This window comes from Phalaenopsis equestris, unplaced genomic scaffold, assembly GCF_001263595.1.
Source record: "Phalaenopsis equestris unplaced genomic scaffold, ASM126359v1 Scaffold000860, whole genome shotgun sequence".
In the NCBI taxonomy this organism is placed as follows: Eukaryota; Viridiplantae; Streptophyta; class Magnoliopsida; order Asparagales; family Orchidaceae; genus Phalaenopsis; species Phalaenopsis equestris.
The window spans coordinates 107007-127026 of NW_018165300.1; the positions used below are offsets into that span (position 1 = coordinate 107007).

General features: G+C 30.3%; 1 long non-coding RNA gene across 4 annotated transcripts; it reads left to right on the forward strand.

Moving 5' to 3' along the window:
* Nucleotides 1-10168: 10168 nt before the first annotated feature.
* LOC110031893 lies at nt 10169-18833 on the forward strand. Of its 4 annotated transcripts, XR_002294795.1 has the most exons (5): nt 10169-10290; nt 11869-11924; nt 12176-13283; nt 18450-18575; nt 18674-18833. It is a non-coding gene; the product is annotated as an uncharacterized LOC110031893 (long non-coding RNA). The 4 variants fall into 4 exon arrangements; XR_002294796.1 differs by lacking the exon at nt 18674-18833 and having other exon boundaries at nt 13032-13283; nt 18450-18660; XR_002294797.1 differs by lacking the exons at nt 11869-11924; nt 18674-18833 and having other exon boundaries at nt 18450-18660.
* Nucleotides 18834-20020: the final 1187 nt, after the last annotated feature.

The window sequence follows — 20020 nt, forward strand, 5'->3', positions numbered from 1 at the left end:
GCAATCTAAAATGAAGGTTATTCAAATAGTGGAGAAAGTTAAGATGAAAAAAAAAAGAAAGTCATCTGGCCTATCACTAGTGCAAATCTAAATGGAGCAGTAGTAAAGTGACAAAATAGACCCCAGACTATTTACATCTGGTCATATTAGTCATAGAGTTTATACAAATGTTAAATTAATCTGATAACTTTTTTAATGGAGGTTAAAATAATCCTCACTGGGATTATTTCAACTAATATCAAAAGAGATTGTGGACTACATTGACATTTTTATTGTGGAATATTTACATGCATACCACTCAAATATTTTGCATTTACATATCCAATAACTTTATTTTTCACATTTATACCACCAAAGTCTTTTATATCACATCAAAAATACAATCATTTTAACTTTTAAAAAGTGAAACATATTTCCATACATAGGAAAAATGACATATATGTTAAAATTGAAGTTTAGATGTTGAAATGTAAATACATAAGAATTGAGTGGTATATATGTAAATGTTCTTTTTATAAACCGGGACTAAAATGACCTCTTGCAAATAATCAGAGGATCATTTTGACACTTTTCATGAAATAGAAGTGTGCAATAGGTGGTTCAATACCAAATCAAAATCTTTATTCGCTATCAAATGAAAGTGATTACCTGCACATCAGAAGCTAAGACGGGAATAATTGGTTGCTTGTTCACTTTCATGCCTTCGCCACCTGCATCCAAAATCAAACTTTCAACAAATGTAAGGATTGACTTTACTCTTTATTATGGTCAGCAAATGCCCTAGCCTTTGCTCCCCACAACATCCTTCCTAGCCAAAAAATTCTTTATAAAATAGTGACTGAACAATGCAGGCCTCAACTACAAAGACAGACTGTGCATCACTGAGTATAACTTTGATGAGATTTTCATTGAGTATAAAATCACATTGGGAATTCAAAAAATTTGACAGTTTCTCAGCAAAAAATTTGAGAGATTTGACATTCAATCTCCCCCCCAAAAGCAAGCACTCCCATGGTCCTATTCATTTATCTTTCATTGTTCTGCATTACAACAAAAGAATAAGAAGTCAAAAAGCCAATAAATAACAATGTGTTAATCAATTTAGTTTTGAAAAACATAAATCAACAAATTATGGCTTATTTAAGATTATTTTTTTCTTCTCTTTTGTTTATAAAAATGTTTATTCAATGCATTTTTCTACAAATTTTTAGTTATTATTTTTAAAAAAAATAAATTAACTTTTTTTTTTTCAAAACACTTAATCACTTTGAAATATTTGAGTGTTTTTAGAAACAATTGTATTTTATTTAACTAATCAAATATGATTTGTTTCAAATCAAAATATAAAAAAATGAAAAAAATAAATAAAAATTAAAAAATAGAATTGATCCCAAACGATCTCTTAGTTTTGAAAGCAGGAAGTTGCTTAAGCATACCCCAATAAATTATTTAGTTTATGGTCAAACATCCTTCTACAATACCACTTCTTGCAACAGTTACTACGGACGTCAGCTTGACGACTGACAAAATAAGATAATGACAAAGAACTTGCTTCTAAAATCAGCCTGTACGAGGGAGCCACAACGTCAATCACAACACTACTCAAGGGACAAGACCAGTTGAAGACCACATTTTCACGTATGAACTCCTTGTGTGGACTAGAATTGGATTGAAATCCTGGCAGCAGTTAAAACAAACATTTATAAGCATAAACAACATTCTGCTAGCATTTACATCCATAACACTCAATTCCTATGTATTTGCATACTAACATATTTGGTAGCAATTGAAAGATAAACATTCATATTAGATGCAATCTTGGCGTCATGCAACACACCTTGGCATCTTTTGTAAGAGCGAAGTGAATTAAAAAATTGCAAAGAATGTAAATACAATTTTTCTTCTTAAAAAGTAAAATAATGATACTTTTATGCAATATGAAAGATTTGTGATATAAATATAAAAAAAAAATATTTGTGTCAGATAATGTAAATATACATAAATTGAGGGGTATGGGTTCCTTAAGACTAATAGATCGAATTCAACGGAACATACACAATAAAAAATTGAAATTAAAAAAAATGAAAGATCAAACACTCAAATATTTAAGATCATATAAAAAATAACACTATTGTTAGCATATATTTATCAACATCAAAATGTTATAAATGCAAATACGAAAGTTTAGGTGCTAGATATGCAAATACATGTAAATTTTCCTAAAAAATAATGAATGGGCGAAATTGTAAAACTATGCGACTGAAACCAATCAAACATGCTAATGAGCAAGTAACAAATTAATACAAAATTTTTGAAAATGTATATTTCAAATTAATATTAAATGCATGCCACCTTATCTGTGATTGATAAAGTATATGTCACTTTTTAAAAGGTACAATGGTGATTTTTTTATGAGATGTGAAAGAGCTGATTGGTATAAAGGTAAAAAAGTATGATATAAGTGTTAAATATGTAAATAAATAAGAATTCGATACTATGTAGGTAAATGTGGTGAAGAAAAAAATTACATAAATAAGACTCGATTCCTATGTATTTACATGTTTAACGCCTAAACTTCAACTTTTACTTATACGCCACATTATTATCTATGCAAGAAAATGTGTATTTTACTTTTTAAAAGCTAAAATGACTATAATTTTTATGTGATACGAATGATCTGGGTAGTATGAGTTAGGCGTTCAATATGTAATACACATAAATTATGTGTTTTGAAATTATTAAACAACCGCAATATTATTATGAAATAATAATCGGCTTAAGACAAACTTAGCACTTTCGTGACCAAAATATAAGAATATGTCATAATTTTGCAAAACTAATAATAATTCCTCAATTGTTGGAGCATTTCCTGTTTTGCCTTATACAATAACAAAAAGCTGCTTGTGGCACCAAATAGAAAAAAAATAATTTTAACCTAAATACAAAAAAATATTTACATACATACCATTTAATTCTTATGTATCTGCATATTTAACTAATACCTAAATATTAACATTTAAATATTTGTCACCTTAAAGATGTAGCAAAAGGTATTCACTTTTTTAGAGTTAAAGATTAATGATATTTTTGGTATGATATGAAAGATTTAGACAGTATAAATATAAGAAGTTGTGGTGTTAGATATGTAAATACATAAGAGTTAAGAGGTATGTAAGTTAATGCCACGCAAAAAAGAGATTGTTTCGAATGTAATCGAAGAGAGTGTTACATCTCACTTAAGATTTCAAAACTATTCTTCAAATTCATGTTGCATATAACTGAGATTGCCACCAGGATTAAGCAAACAATATTCAAAAAAGGGTCTATGTATGGAATATTAACTTCAAATGTGTTCTTTTCACTGAGTGATAGTTCAATTTTAGCAAAATGCTACCACCTAAGGAAACCATGCGATAAACCTCCTGATTCTCATTATTGGCATGCTATCCCATGAGATCATCTACGGTCATGCAAGCATGGCTTAGGAAAGCTCTCAAGTGCAAAAAAACTACTTTTTTCTAAAATAAATTTTTTCTTGCAAACTAAAAGGAAAGTTATTCAAATAGTGGACAAGGTTATGATGAAAAAAAAAAGAAAGTGATCCGACCTATCACCAATGCAAATCTAAAAAGGAACAGTAGTAAAGTGACAAAATAGACCCCAGACTATTTACATCTGGTCATATAGTCATAGAGTTTATACAAATGCTAAATTAATCCGGTAACTTTTTAGCGGAGGCTAACATAATCCTCATTGAGATTGTTTCAACTAATATTAAATTAGTTTGTGGACTAAATTAACATTTTTATTGTGGAATATTTACATGCATACCACTCAAATGTTATGCATTTACATATCTAATAACTTTATTTTTAACATTTATACCACCAAAATCTTTTATATCACATCAAAAATATAATCATTTTAACTTTTAAAAAGTGAAACATATTTCCATACATAAGAAAAATGTCATATATGTTAAAATTGAAATTTAGGTGTTGAAATGTAAATACATAAGAATTGAGTGGTATATATGTAAATATTCTTTTTATAAACCGGGACTAAAATGACCTCTTGCAAATAATCAGAAGACCATTTTGACACTTTTCATCAAATAGAAGTGTGTAATATGTGGATCAATATCAAATCAAAATATTATTCGCTGTCAAATGAAAGTGATTACCTGCACATCAGAATCTAAGACATGAATAATTGGTTGTCTGTTGACTTTCTTGCATTCGTCAACTGCTTCCGAAATCAAACTCTCAACAGATGTGAGGATTAACTTAACTCTTTACTATGATCAGCAAATGCCCTAACCTTTGCTCCCTATAACATTCTCCCAAGTCAAAGAATCCCTTACAAAATAGTGACTGAACAATGCAGGCTTCCGCAACAAGGACAGACTAAGCACCATTGAGTATAACTTTGATGAGATTATCATTGAGTATAAAGTAACATTGGGAATTCAAAGAATTCAACAATTTTTCAGCAAAAAATTTGAGATATTCAATATCTAATCTCTCGCCCAAAAGCAAGCATTCTCATGGTCATATCCATTTATCGTTCATTGCTTTGCATCACAATAGAAGAAAAAGAAGCTAAATAGCCAATAAATGACAATGAGTGAATCAATTTAGTTTCGAAGAACATAAACTAATAGATTAGGGCTTATTTCAGATAATTTTTTTTCTTTTCTTTTGTGTAAAAAATGTTTATTCAATGTATTTTTCTACAAATTTTTAGTTATTATTTTTAAGAAAATAAATTAATTTTTTTTAAACACTTAATCACTTTGAAATATTTGAGTGTTTTTAGAAATAACTATATTTTATTTAGATAGTCAAATATATTTTGCTTCAAATCAAAACATAAAAAAAATTAAAAAAATAGAAGTGATCTCAAATGGCCTCTTAGTTTTGAAAGTAAGAAGTTGCTTAAGCATACCTCAATAAATTATTTAGTTTATGATCAAGCGTCCTTCTATAAGACAACCACTTTCAATAGTTACTACGGACATCACCTTGGAGCGACAAGATAAGATAGAGACAAATAACTTACTTCTAAAATGAGCCTGTACGAGGGAGCCACAACGTCAATCATAGCACTACTCCAGGGACAAGACCAGTTGGAGACCACATTTTTACGTATGAACTCCTTGTGTGGACTAAAATTGGGTTGAAATTCTGGCAGGAGTTAAAATAAAATTTTATAAGCATATTTTTGTAAGGGACAACATTCTGCTAGCATTTACATCCATAACACTCAATTCCTATGTATTTGCATATCTAACATATTTGGTAGCTATTGAAAGATAAAACATTCATATTAGATGCAATTTTAGCGTCATGCAACACACCTTGACATTTCTTGTAAGAGCAAAGTGAATTAAAAAATCGGCAAAGAATAAAAATACAATTTGAGTTCTTAAAAAGTAAAATAATGATATTTTTATGCAATATGAAAGATTTGTCGTATAAATATAAAAATAAAAATATGCGTGTCAGATAATGTAAATATACAAAAATTGAGGGGTATGGGTTTCTTAAGACTAATAAATCAAATTCAACATAATATTTACAATAAAAAATTGAAATTAAAAAAATAAAAGATCTAGCACTCAAATATTTAAGAGCATATAAAAAATAACACCATTATTAACATATATTTATCAACATCAAAATGCTTTAAATGCAAATAGGAAAGTTTATGTGCTAGATATGCAAATACATGTAAATTTTCCTAAAATACAATGATGGGTGAAATTGTAAAACTGTGCGACTGAAACCAACTAAACATGTAATGAGCAAGTAATAAATTGATATAACAACATTACTATAATCATTTAATTAACTCATTCTCAAAATTACATTTTATAAACACAAGCAATCAAATGAATCTTAGGCCTCTAAATGCTGCAATTGTGAAGTGCTAACAGAAAATTACAGCAGAAGCTCGAAAATCAAGAGTTGTTTAATGTCGTGACAATTATTTCATTCAAAGATTTCATTGTGAATTGTACCCATAAGCAACTAAATTCCTCCAAAAAGCTAATCCTAATTGAATTTAATAAAAAAATTCTGAAATTATAGTAGTTTAATTAGGGTTTGGGGCATGAAATTTACAGACATACCACACAATTTTTATGTATTTACACACCAAACACCCAAGTATTCATATTTACATGTATACCACTTAAATCTTTAACATCACATAAAAAAGTATCATCATAGCTAACTTTTTAAAAACGAAACACATAAAAATTGTAGTCTATTGCATAAAAAAGTATCATCATAGCTAACTTTTTAAAAATGAAACACATAAAAAATGTAGTCTATTGTCAAATAATCACATCAGATTAGAACGTTATTGACAAAAACTCCCAAATTTCATTGAAAGCTTTAGGCCAAAAATAAAAAGGGGCAATTATGCAACAAATTTCTTATAAATCTAATTCCTCTTTAAAATTGTAGGCACACCATGACAAACAATTGAGGTCATGCTATGGTAGGAAGTTTACAAGCTCCCCTCGCCTCACTAATAAGTGAAGCAACTCTTAATTTGGCTTCACAAAACGTGCAATACTCCTTAGCAATCTTTGTGAATTTCAAAACTTTTCTTATGGATGGAAAGTTGGATTTACCGTCATTAAAATTTTCTGTCAAACTGATGCATTTGTTGCACTTATGAAGGATGGAGTCCAAAGTCCATGAGTTGAGTATGACATTCGCAAAAAGGGCGATTTCTGTATCAATTACGTCCCATAAAATTGCAATTATTCCAAGAGAGTCTGCAAATAAGTATTAAAAAGGAGCATCTTGAGGCACATAACACCCTTGTTGTCTAAGAGATCCACTGCAACAATCCATCAATAATGCAGCAGCACAACCACTGAGTTTTCCAAAGGACTCCCCACATATATATTTCATTCCGGTGGCATAAAAAAGAGAAAAAAAAGATTTACATACATATCACTCAATTCTCTATGTGGTCATATATCTATCAACTATTTTTTACATGCATGCCACCTTATCTGTGATTGAAAATGTATATTTTACTTTTTAAAAGTAAAATGATAATATTTTTTATGAGATGTGAAAAAATTTAATTTTTAAAAGCTAAAATAACTGTAATTTTTATGTGACATTAATGATTTGGGTAGTATGAATTAGGTGTTCAATATATAATACACAGAAATTAGATGCTTTGAAACTATTAAACAACCGCAACACTATTATGGAATAATAATTGGATTAAGACAAACTTACCACTTCAATGACCAAAATACAAGAATATGTCATGATTTTGTAATGTTAATAATAATTCCTCAATTATTGGAACATTTCATGCTTTGTCGTATACAAAAACAAAAAACTGCTTATGACACCAAATAAAAAAAAAACTACAAATAATTTAAACCTAAATATAAAAAAATTTACGTACATACCATTTAATTCCTATGTATCTGCATGCCTAACTAATACCTAAACGTCAACATTTACATATCTGTCACCTTAAAAATGCAGAAAAATGTATTCGTTAATTCCTATGTATCTGCATGCCTAACTAATACCTTAAAAATGCAGAAAAATGTATTCATTTTTTCAGAGTTAAAGAGTAATGATATTTTTGATATGATATGAAAGATTTAGACAGTATAAATATAAGAAGTTTTAGTGTTAGATATGTAAATACATAGCAATTAGGTGGTATGTAAGTTAATGTCACGCAAAAAGAGATTACTTGATTGTATTCAAAGAGTGTTACCTCCCACTTAAGATTTTGAAACCATTTTTCAAACTCTTGTTGCATATAACTGATACTGCCACCAGGATTAAGCAAATAATATGCACAAAAATGGTATATGTATGGAAGATTAACTTCGAATTTGTTCTTTTCACTGACATGATAGTTCAGTTTTAGCAAAATGCTGCCTAAGGAAGACATGTGATAAACCTCCTGATTTTTCAATATTTGCATGCTCTGCCATGAGATCATATACAATCATGCAAGCATGGCTTAGGAAAGCTCTTAAGTGCAAAAAAACTACTTTCTGTAAAAGAAAATTCTCCTTGCAATTTAAATTGAAGGTTATTCAAATAGTGAACAAGGTTAGGATGAAAAAAAAAAAGAAAGTCATCCTACCTATCACCAGTACAAATCTAAAAGGAACAGTAGTGAAGTGACAAAATAGACCCTTGACTATTTACATCTGGTCATATTAGTCATAGAGCTTATACAAATGCTAAATTAATCCAATAACTTTTTTAACGGGTGTTAAAATATTCTTCACTGGGATTGTTTCAACTAATATTAAAAGAGTTAGTTGACTAAATTGATATTTTTATTGTGAATAATTTACATGCATACCACCTTAATGCTATGTATTGACATATCTAATAACTTTATTTTTTACATTTATACCACCCAAAATTTTATATCACATCAAAAATAAAATCATTTTAACATTTAAAAAGTGAAACATATTTCCATACATAGAAAGATGTCATGTATGTTAAAATTGAAGTTGAGGTGTTGAAATGTAAATACATAAGAATTGAGTGGTATATATGTAAATATTTTTTTATAAACCGGGACTAAAATGACCTCTTACAATGAATCAGAGGATCATTTTGACACTTTTACCAAATAGAAGTGTGCAATAGGTGGTTCAATACCAAACCAAAATGTTTATTCGTTATCAAATGAAAGTGATTACCTGCACATCAAAATCTAAGATGAGAATAATTGGTTGCTTGTTGTCTTTCATGCCTTCGCCAACTGCTTCCGAAATCAAACTCTCAACAGATGTGAGGATTAACTTAACTTTTTACTATGGTCAGCAAATGCCCTTGCCTTTGCTACCCATAACATCATCTTTAGCCAAAGAATGTTTTATAAAACAATGACTGAACAATGCAGACTTCAGCAACAAGGACATACTGAGCATCACTGTGTATAACTTTGATGAGATTATTATTGAGTATAAAATCACATTGGGAATTCAAAGATTTCAACAGTTTCTCAACAAAAATTTTGAGAGTTTCAACATCCAATATCTCGCCCAAAAGCAAGCACTCCCATAGTCCTATCCATTTATCTTTCATTGCTCTGCATCACAACAGAATGCATCACAACAGAAGAGCATCACAACAGAAGAAAAAGAAGCCAAAAAGCCAATAAATAACAATGTGTTAATCAATTTAGTTTTGAAGAACATAAATCAATAAATTAGGGCTTATTTGATATCATTTTTTTCTTCGCTTTTGATTATAAAAATGTTTATTCAATGTGTTTTTCTACAAATTTTTAGTTATTTTTTTAAAAAAATAAATTAATATATTTTTTTCAAAACACTCGATTACTTTGAAATATTTGAGTGTTTTTAGAAACAACTATATTTTATTCAACTAGTCAAATATGTTTTCTTTCAAATCAAAACTTTAAAAAACAGAAAAAAAATAAAAATTAAGAAATAGAAGTGATCCCAAAGTGCATCTTAATTTTGAAAGTAGGAAGTTGCTTAAGCATACCCCAATAAATTATTTAGTTTATGGTCAAACATCATTCTACATGACCACCACTTATAATAGTTATTACGGACATCAACTTGATGAGTGACAAAATAAGATAGAGACAAAGAACTTGCTTCTAAAATGAGCCTGTAAGGGAGCCACAACGTCAATCACAACACTACTCTAAGGACAAGACCAATTGGAGACCACATTTTCACATATGAACTCCTTGCGTGGACTAGAATTGAGTTGAAATCGTGGCAGCAGTTAAAACAAAAATTTATAAGCATATTTTTGCAAGGGACAACATTTTGGAAGATTTACATCCATAACACTCAATTCCTATGTATTTAGGGCCGTCAAAAAAGCTCGTTGTTTGCAAAAAGTTCGTTTCGGTTCGTCAGGGTGTTCGTGTTTGATTCGTTTGATAAGTAAACGAGACGAACACAAATAATTTTTTTTCGTTCGGTTTTTTAAACGAACCAAACACGAACACTGTTGTGTTGATTCATATTCGAATCGTTATTATTCAAAATATAAACTTTTATATATATATATATATATATATATATATATAATATAAGTTATATAATTATTATAACATATTATTTATATATATTAATATATACAATCTAAAATGTCAAACCCTAAGCCCTAACCCGTGTTCGGCTGTTCGGCACTTCGAACTCCTTTCCCCTCTCGAAAGCCTTCGGTTTCCGCTGACTCTCCCTCTTTTTCTTTCAAAATCGCGAAGAGCTTGGGGTTGGTTGTTTGTGTTCGTTTAGGGTTTAGTTTGTCTTCTATAAAGTATATTTGTAAGTCGGCTTTGGATCGACTAGGCGGTATTTTTGCTTCAGTGCTTGATTGTTCGATATTCTTGCTTGGTTGCTTGTAAGGCTACGGAGGCTTCATCTTTAAGTATATTTTCTTTAATATTTCATATATATCTTCAGGTTCTCCTCTTAGCTTAAGTTTTCATAAATTTTTTTTGGATCTATTTAATTTTTTTGAACGATACCAAGGTTTTGACATTTTTTGGAGTGAAATATCGCATTAAAAAATGTTATATTGCCTATAGATCTAGTTTTGTTGTGAGCATTTAGCTCTGCTTGGGCTATGATGATTCCCTTAACAAAAATCGGGATTTACAAGAAATTACATACAGATCACCTGAAACTTGCATCACTCACTTTTGATATTTAGGGGCAATTACATGCAGATCTTTGAAGAAGACACATTATTGTTGGTTTTTGAATTAAATTGAGATCTTGTAGATCTAGCAAGAGCGCGAAATAGCTTAGAGGTGACGTTGCCCAGCAGTAGTGCTCAGGTGTCGTGTCATCATGTCCAGCATTTGAGAAATTATTTCATACGGACACCGCATACATCTCTGCATGCGGTGTCCGATCCTAACCGTAGATCACGGTGATCTATGGTCAGGATTATTTCAGTTTTTTTAAAAAAAAATTTAGGTGGGGCCCACCGAAATACATTCTGACCGTAAATCACCTGATTTACGGTTAGGATCAGATGCGTGCGGTGTCCGATCTGTATGGGATAATTTTTCCTAAATTAGAGCTGCTGCATCTGTAATGGTTAATTTATTTCAGTAAAATATGATTTTTTTCAAACTTTAGCATTACATTCATTTATAGTTGTAACTATTCCAGAAAGTGTGTTGAGCAGCTTTTTGTTTGTACAATCTCTTAATTTTAAAAGTGAATTTTTTTGAATCCTTTTGGAGCGGATTCTTCAACTGATAATGCAAATGAATGCTTTTTTACTTCTAATTAATTTCATTGTTCATTAGTGGGTGAACGATCAGGGACTTTGATGGCAGGTTATGTAACATTGGCAGTTGAAGTGAAACTTTGGCAATGAGTGCCTCAGTATATTTGATTTAGGGGACTTATGAAGATTTCTAATTAAACTCTCTTTGACTATTTCATTTTTTATTTCTCGATGTTTTTGGTTTCTGGTTAAGTCCAAGTTCGAAAATGGGCTTCGATAAATATTGGCATTTTTTGTTTCTGGTCAAGTCCCATGAGGATTGGTTCTGTTGCTCATTTTAGGTTTACAGAATGTTGAGGGATTTCACCATGGAGCGTCATTATTTTGCCGAACTTTTTTATTTTAAAATTTTTAAGTTCGTCGTCGTCTTCTTTAATTGGAGGTGGAATAGGTCAACACGAAATGTATTTTTCTATAATTTCTTGGGATTAATATAGCGAGTATTGGTGATTAATAAATTTCCTGCATTAGAGCTCTAAATTATTTTGATGTTTTTTTCCATTTCTGTTGACAAATTTTTGGCTCTTTCAACGACCGCTCTTTACATTGTTCATGTGTTCAGGAGGAGCTTGAGATGAACCGAAGTGTTTTGTTCGCTATATTGAGTAGCTTGGACCTGTAAGTGTCCGGGCTTTGTTGGGTGAAGAGATTTTGAATATTGAACAAAGTTGTTGATGACATTTTGAATATTGAATTGCTTTATGATGTTGCATATGAAAGCAAACAAATAGAGTTATATTATTCATAGTAATATGCAGGAAGGGCAGAGCTATGGTGGTTCTGTTTGTAGTGGATAAACTGATTAAGACTGATTGGTTTTATTTCTAAATATATTTCTGTGTAATATTTACGTTTTTCATGTCATGCAGGAAATGGCTTATTCATAGTGAAGTTTGACAGAGAAGTATTTAGTTTTTTTTTTAATTTTATGTGGCAAGAGTTAGCTTAAATGAGATAATATTTGTGATCAAACTGTAAGTATCATTAATACGATATTCCGTTTCGTATATAAATAAAGAGGAAAATTCTGAAAAACTTGTTTAGAATACAGAGCTGAAGATGAATATTTTGCATAACTTTCATGATTATAATCTATCCTCTGTCTCACTTCCTGAATACTTCCATTTCCTGCAAACTTCATTTTTTTAGTGAAATTAAAATCTTGGAAGAAATGAGGTAATTAATTATGCAATTTGCTAAATTAGTTTTATGTATTTAGTTTGACAGAGAAGTAATTAGTTTTTTTTTAAATATCATTCATTTTATTGGTTAATTTCCAATGGAATTGATCTTATCAGTCCAATTTTATTTATCATAGATTAAGAATCTTTTTCAAGATGTCAGTTTGCTTCAAAACAATTCTATGGATTTGGTGGTTCCGCACCTCCAAACACTTTTAATGATGATGAAAGGGCATGTTACATTGATTCTTTAGTTGAAGTTATTGAATGGAGTTTTGTTTATACTGTTAACTTTATGGAATATTTACATACATGCCGGTGTGCCACTTAATTCCTATATATTTACTATCTAACATTTAAATCACAATTTTTACATATGTCACCTTTCTTATACTGTTAACAATTGTAATGGCAAAAATTTATTTATTAGACATGTGTATACATAGGAATTAAGTGGGTATGTGTGTATCTTCCTTTTTTATTGTATGTTTTAAATTTTACCAAACTGGCATATACTGGTAAAGCATGTATTTTCCTGGATCAGGATACATGAAGGAAAGGAGTAGCGTTGCTGTTATAGGACTGAGCGTTCATACTGCGCCTGTGGAGATGCGAGAAAAGCTTGCTGTTCCTGAAGCTCAGTGGCCCCCGCACCATTGGAGAGCTATGCAACCTGAACCATATAGAGGAAGCGGCTGTTCTTAGCACCTGCAAGGCTGCAATCGAATAGAGATTTTGAGAAAAGATAATTAATAGAGCAGAGCATGTTTATAAAAGCACGAGCAACCAAAATAAGGTAAATCTAACTGCATTAACCATTTTCTTTTATGTAGTAACTATCATTTATGTTGAATAATTAAATATTAATTATAGAAATGAAAATATAAAAAAAATTGATTAACATCGACCAACTGTCTGTTCTAAACTTAAAAATTACTATTTTTTTTATGTAGTAACTATCATTTATATTTGAATAATTAAATATTAATTATAAAAATGAAAATATAAAAAATTTTGATTAACATCGACCAACTGTCTGTTCTAAACTTGAAAATTTCTAAGTGATAGACCAGGTTGTGAAAAAAAATATCTCTAGAAATCAATATAAAAGATTTAATTCTATATTTTAGCTTTAACATAGTGGGTAAAATCATGCACCATAGGTTGATTCTCAATTGAAAAAATTTAATGGTAGCAAAGTCAAGATGGATGATTTTACGAAGAATTAAAATCATGCAACCTATTATACCATCGTCTATAATTTTGTGCACAAATGGTTTTTGGCCACATAATTTATTTATTTAAGATGAAGGCAATAAATTACAAAATATCAAAAGAACAGTAATTGTCAAATATTGCTCTTTTAATCAAAATAAATCAAGTTTGTCTCCTACATGCTGCTTAAACTGTAACAAAATAATTTAGAAGAATAAGAAAATAGAAAAATGCAACAAACTATATAAACCTCCGCATCTTGTTCTGTTCCGCCTATCATCTTGTTCTATAAATGAGCATAGACTTGAAAATTTTCTAAAATAAACAAACATTTGATTAAAAGACAAGTTAGAGATTCATGATTTTGTATGCGCACAAAATTTCAATGGACAACCTAGTGCATTCTTATGCACCTTATAAGCCTTGAAATTGCATTCCTTTTCTCTAAGAAAAGAAAGATATTGATAGTTCACAATTGAATCAATAGAAGTTTGATGAGAAAATGCAGCCCAATGGCGTAAAGAAAGTGATCCTTGTGAGCAATAAGGTGGGGGAATGGAGCCTCTACAGTTAATAGTCAGATCAGTGAGACAATGAGTCGAGACACATGCGCTAGAGAAAATAAACTCTTTGTTATTCATAATTTAAGAAATGTAAAAGTTGGCAATACTACGAAGAGATATAGGACTTGGTTTAGGGAAAAAGTATATTTTTCCAAAATCAACAATGCTGTCAATATATTTTCACTAACCTTTTGAAAAAGTGGTGGGATCTCTCGGCATAGTATGAAGGCCATTAATGATCATGAAATGATGACTTGCATCTGTACATTTGAGAGTGAACAACATTTGGTGCTGGAAAACGGAAGTGATGAAAGTAAGCTTCGTGAATAACAAAAAAAGGGAATCAAATTTGTAGCAAACAGACCAAAACACAACTTAAATAATCACATCATGTGTTATGGATGAAAATATTTCAAAAATAACCAGCTCATATTGTACAGTAAAGCAGCACATTCAGCAGAAAAAATGTACCCTATATTATTGTCCCCCATTAACTTGAACGAATTTAAATCATAGCCATGGAAATTAGCATCAAAGCAAGGCTTTCCATCAAACAACACAGAGATGCATTGCCAAGATACACCATGTACTTCACGTGCATCCTGTTTTTCACAAGGTGCCTCCAAAGATTTTGCTAAATAAAAAAACAGAAAGGAATAAACAGTCAGATAAATACACAAAAGAAAAAAATAGCTCATCTTGCCAAGGCATTTTCATGAGAAAAATACATTCCAATTTTCAGTAAAAGCCTTGATAAAGACGTCTTCCTGACATTGCCATTTAAAATGAATAAAATTCTGCATGGTACCCTCTTTTATCATTTTGAGGCAAAGACATCTCAAGCATTCAACTTTAGTAAAAACTCCTCCATCGGAGCATCCAAAATCAAATGAACAAATACCAATGTGACAGCACAGTTGATATTGCTGAGCTCTGTTGCTCAACTTTCAAAGAATCAAAACTATTTTCTAAAAAAGAACAAGTGTGACAAGAACTAATTTCCTGTCATTCTTCAATGGATGTAATTTAGCGTTGTTTATGACAATATGTCTGGTGTCTTCAAGATGGAATTTTCTTAGAGATTCGCAAGTCCTATATTGTTTCCAGGAACCAATAAAATAACCTTCAACATTATCATTATTTAGTTTTCTCAAAACTGATCTATAGATATCAAGAGCATGAGACTGGACATGGGAACCTTTATTCAAGCGTTCGTCGATAAATCTGTAAATTGCATATCAATTGTAACTTCAGAAATCAACATGCAATGCCTGCAAGAAATTATGATGTCATTTTCCTATAAGAGTTTTCGAGCAATGTTAAATTCTTTTTCTGTCAAATCCCAGAACAACTTCTTATGGTACAACTGATCTGAAGAATGAAAAAAAAAATGTTGGTCAAAACAACCAATATTTCTTTGGATTTCAAGCAAACGAATAAAATGAAGAATGCATAGCAAATACCTAGAACACAATTGAAAGCAATTTGTAAATGTGGAAAAGACTGTAAAAAGGATAATCTTTTTACTTAAAAGAAATATGTTTTTGCTTGAACCCAGTCTCTCCCATTTCTTCATGGAAAATCCCAACCTGAAAAAAAAATCTATGCATTTGTTATTAGTGAAAGGAAAAAAAAAGAAGAAAATTTGCATAATATGTAACAAACTTGTAAAATACTTTCAAGATAACAACCAAGAATGATCCAAGGGTTAAGAGAACTTTTCAGGTTAATTATGTTTCGTCAAACCTTATTGATAGCTGATCCAATCAACTCAAGATAAAGATGATCCTGTTCACCATTGGTTTCTATTGAAGATTCTATAAGTTCTACAGGTCTCTTGTTGGACAAGAGAAACTGTCCCAAAGACTTTATATTAGCATATTAAAACCCCTACTCCAAAAACTATCTATGTTAGTGATGACATATTTACCAATTTATTATTATTATTTTTAATGTTTAATATTAAACTACATAGAAAAATCACGCTAAACATTGAAGGTCACTAAAAAAAATAGCAAGTGATGAAAAAAATCCATTAGATGTCAATAGCGATGAACGATGGCAGACAGATGCAGAAATGTAACAAGATTTAATTAAAGTTGTATTGTTAAATGTGTTTGCAAAGATTAATTAACTCAAGTACTCTTTCACCTACTAAAAGTCTTTCAGCCAAATTGTAGTATATTTGTCCAACAAAAAAAATCATTTCATTCTTTGCACGTGTTCTATAGAAAAGAAATGTTAATAAGTATTAACATAGATGGTCCGCAATTTCTGCACTTCTCTTTTAATATCAACATATGCAAAGGGTGGGCCACAATTATCTATGCAAGTTGTAGTCATAAATTAAGATTTGAATTATGGAACAAATTGATTAACTTGGGTTCTAATATGATGGAGAACTGGACGGGTGGGGGCGACTTTAACATGATCACAGGTCATAAAGAGAAACAAGGGGGAAGTAGACCAAATATGTCAATGATAACTAAATTCAATGAAACTATTTTGGATGCTAAGCTTTTTGACATTGTTTTTGTTGGTCTTAGCTATACTTGGAAAAATTGGCAAAGTTTTCGAGAGATTAGATAGTGTCCTTGCAAGTCAACATTGGCTAGATAATTTTCCAAATACAACAGTATATCACCTTTCTACATTGGGTTTTTATCATAGGTCTTTATTGCTAAGCATAAACTTTTCCAACAAACCTATTGGTACATTTTTTCGCTTTCTTGACTGGGTCTAACATTTTTGTATTTTAAATTTATAAATCATCTCCAATTTAAAACGTCAATTACTATGTTTAACGTGTTATATTATTGTTGTGTACTTTATGAATTTGATTCATGTTGTAATTTTTTCAGCTAATTCAGTGTGATGTACAATGTGTAATCAATTTACTATATGAACTTGACATCAATGCTTATCATGCATTAACTAGTAAACTTAAATCAAGTGTAAAGAGTACAATATTCATATTGTGTTGCACTTTTGATCTGCTGTCTTTGAATGTTTGAATGTTCAAGTAAAGCAAATTTTCTGCAACGCTTTCTGTTTTTTTTAAATTATCTTTGTTATATTCTAGGACTTCTTAAAGCTTCACTGTGACGTGTATACTTGATCAACTTCTTTTGCAAGTATGAAAATTTCATTGGAGAAAGGCATAGCTATGTTGTGGACTAACAGAAAGCTTAACCATTTTTTATGTGCTTCTCCAATTGACTCAGATTTGGTTTCAACGATTTTGCAATTTCCTGATAATAATATCAAACTATTTTGCTTCCTAACATAGTGTTTGACGTGTTTTTCATTCTCTTTGTTGATGTTCATCCAAATTTTTTTAATTTGTGATTCTATTTTGAATGAAGAAAATGTTCAACAAATTGAAGGTTTTCATAGCTGTAAACTGACAGTGGAGGGAGTTAAAGTGACTGTGTCATCCCTTCTTTTAGATGTAAGGTCTTTTATTAAACTTAAAGCATGTGTCTTTCATGCCTCTGAATAGCATCTTGATCTTTCATAGTAATCTTTGTACTTATTTTGGTTTTAGGATACTGCAAAGAATGAAATGATTTTTTTTGTTGGACAAATATACTACAATTTGGCTGAAAGACTTTTAGTAGGTGAAAGAGTACTTGAGTTAATTAATCTTTGCAAACACATTTAACAATACTTTAATTAAATCTTGTTACATTTCTGCATCTGTCTGCCATCGTTCATCGCTATTGACATCTAATGGATTTTTTTCATCACTTGCTATTTTTTTTAGTGACCTTCAATGTTTAGCGTGATTTTTCTATGTAGTTTAATATTAAACATTAAAAATAATAATAATAAATTGGTAAATATGTCATCACTAACATAGATAGTTTTTGGAGTAGGGGTTTTAATATGCTAATATAAAGTCTTTGGGACAGTTTCTCTTGTCCAACAAGAGACCTGTAGAACTTATAGAATCTTCAATAGAAACCAATGGTGAACAGGATCATCTTTATCTTGAGTTGATTGGATCAGCTATCAATAAGGTTTGGCGAAACATAATTAACTTGAAAAGTTCTCTTAGCCTTTGGATCATTCTTGGTTGCTATCTTGAAAGTATTTTACAAGTCTGTTACATATTATGCAAATTTTCTTTTCTTCTTTTTTTTTCCTTTCACTAATAACAAATGCATAGATTTTTTTTTCAGGTTGGGATTTTCCATGAAGAAATGGGAGAGACTGGGTTCAAGCAAAAACATATTTCTTTTAAGTAAAAAGATTATCCTTTTTACAGTCTTTTCCACATTTACAAATTGCTTTCAGTTGTGTTCTAGGTATTTGCCATGCATTCTTCATTTTATTCGTTTGCTTGAAATCCAAAGAAATATTGGTTGTTTTGACCAACATTTTTTTTTTTTTTTTCATTCTTCAGATCAGTTGTACCATAAGAAGTTGTTCTGGGATTTGACAGAAGAAGAATTTAACATTGCTCGAAAACTCTTATAGGAAAATGACATCATAATTTCTTGCAAGCATTGCATGTTGATTTCTGAAGTTACAATTGATATGCAATTTACAGATTTATTGACGAACGCTTGAATAAAGGTTCCCATGTTCAGTCTCAAGCTCTTTATATCTATAGATCAGTTTTGAGAAAACTAAGTAATGATAATGTTGAAGATTATTTTATTGGTTCCTGGAAACAATATAGGACTTGCGAATCTCTAAGAAAATTCTATCTTGAAGACACCAGACATATTGTCATAAACAACGCTAAATTACATCCATTGAAGAATGACAGGAAATTAGTTCTTGTCACACTTGTTCTTTTTTAGAAAATAGTTTTGATTCTTTGAAAGTTGAGCAACAGAGCTCAGCAATATCAACTGTGCTGTCACATTGGTATTTGTTCATTTGATTTTGGATGCTCCGATGGAGGAGTTTTTACTAAAGTTGAATGTTTGAGATGTCTTTGTCTCAAAATGATAAAAAGGGGTACCATGCAAAATTTTATTCATTTTAAATGTCAGAAAGGCGTCGGATAAACATCAAAAGAGATCATGAAGAGCTCTTCATACAATTTTTTCAAAAAAACAAAAGAGATGATATTATTACCAGAAAACTACGAAATCCTTGAAACCAAATCTGGGTCAACTGGAGAAGTACATAAAAAATCGTCTAGTCGTGCCAGTCCATAGCAACCAAACATTTTTCGAATGAGAAATTTTCATATTTGCAGAAGAAAATCAAAGTATATATGTTAAAGTGAAATTTTAAGAAGCTCTAGCATATAATAAAAAAATTAAATAAGAAAAAACAGAAAGAGCTGCAAAAATTTTATTTTGCTTGAACATTCACATGTTCAAAGACAGTAAATCAAGAATGCAACATAATATGGATATTGTGCTCATTACACTTGGTTTAAGTTCATTAGTCAAAGTATAGTAAACATTGATGTCAAGTTCATATAGTAAATTGATTACACATTGTACATCACACTGAATTAGCTGAAAAAATTACAACATGAATCAAATTCATAAAGTACACAACAATAATATAACACGTTAAACATAGTAATTGACGTTTTAAATTGGAGATGATTTATAAATTTAAAATGCAAAAATGTTAGATCCCAGTCAAGAAAGCGAAAAAATGTACCAATAGGTTTGTTGGAAAAGTTTATGCTTAGCAATAAAGACCTATGATAAAAACCCAATGTAGAAAGGTGATATACTGTTGTATTTGGAAAATTATCTAGCCAATGTTGACTTGCAAGGAC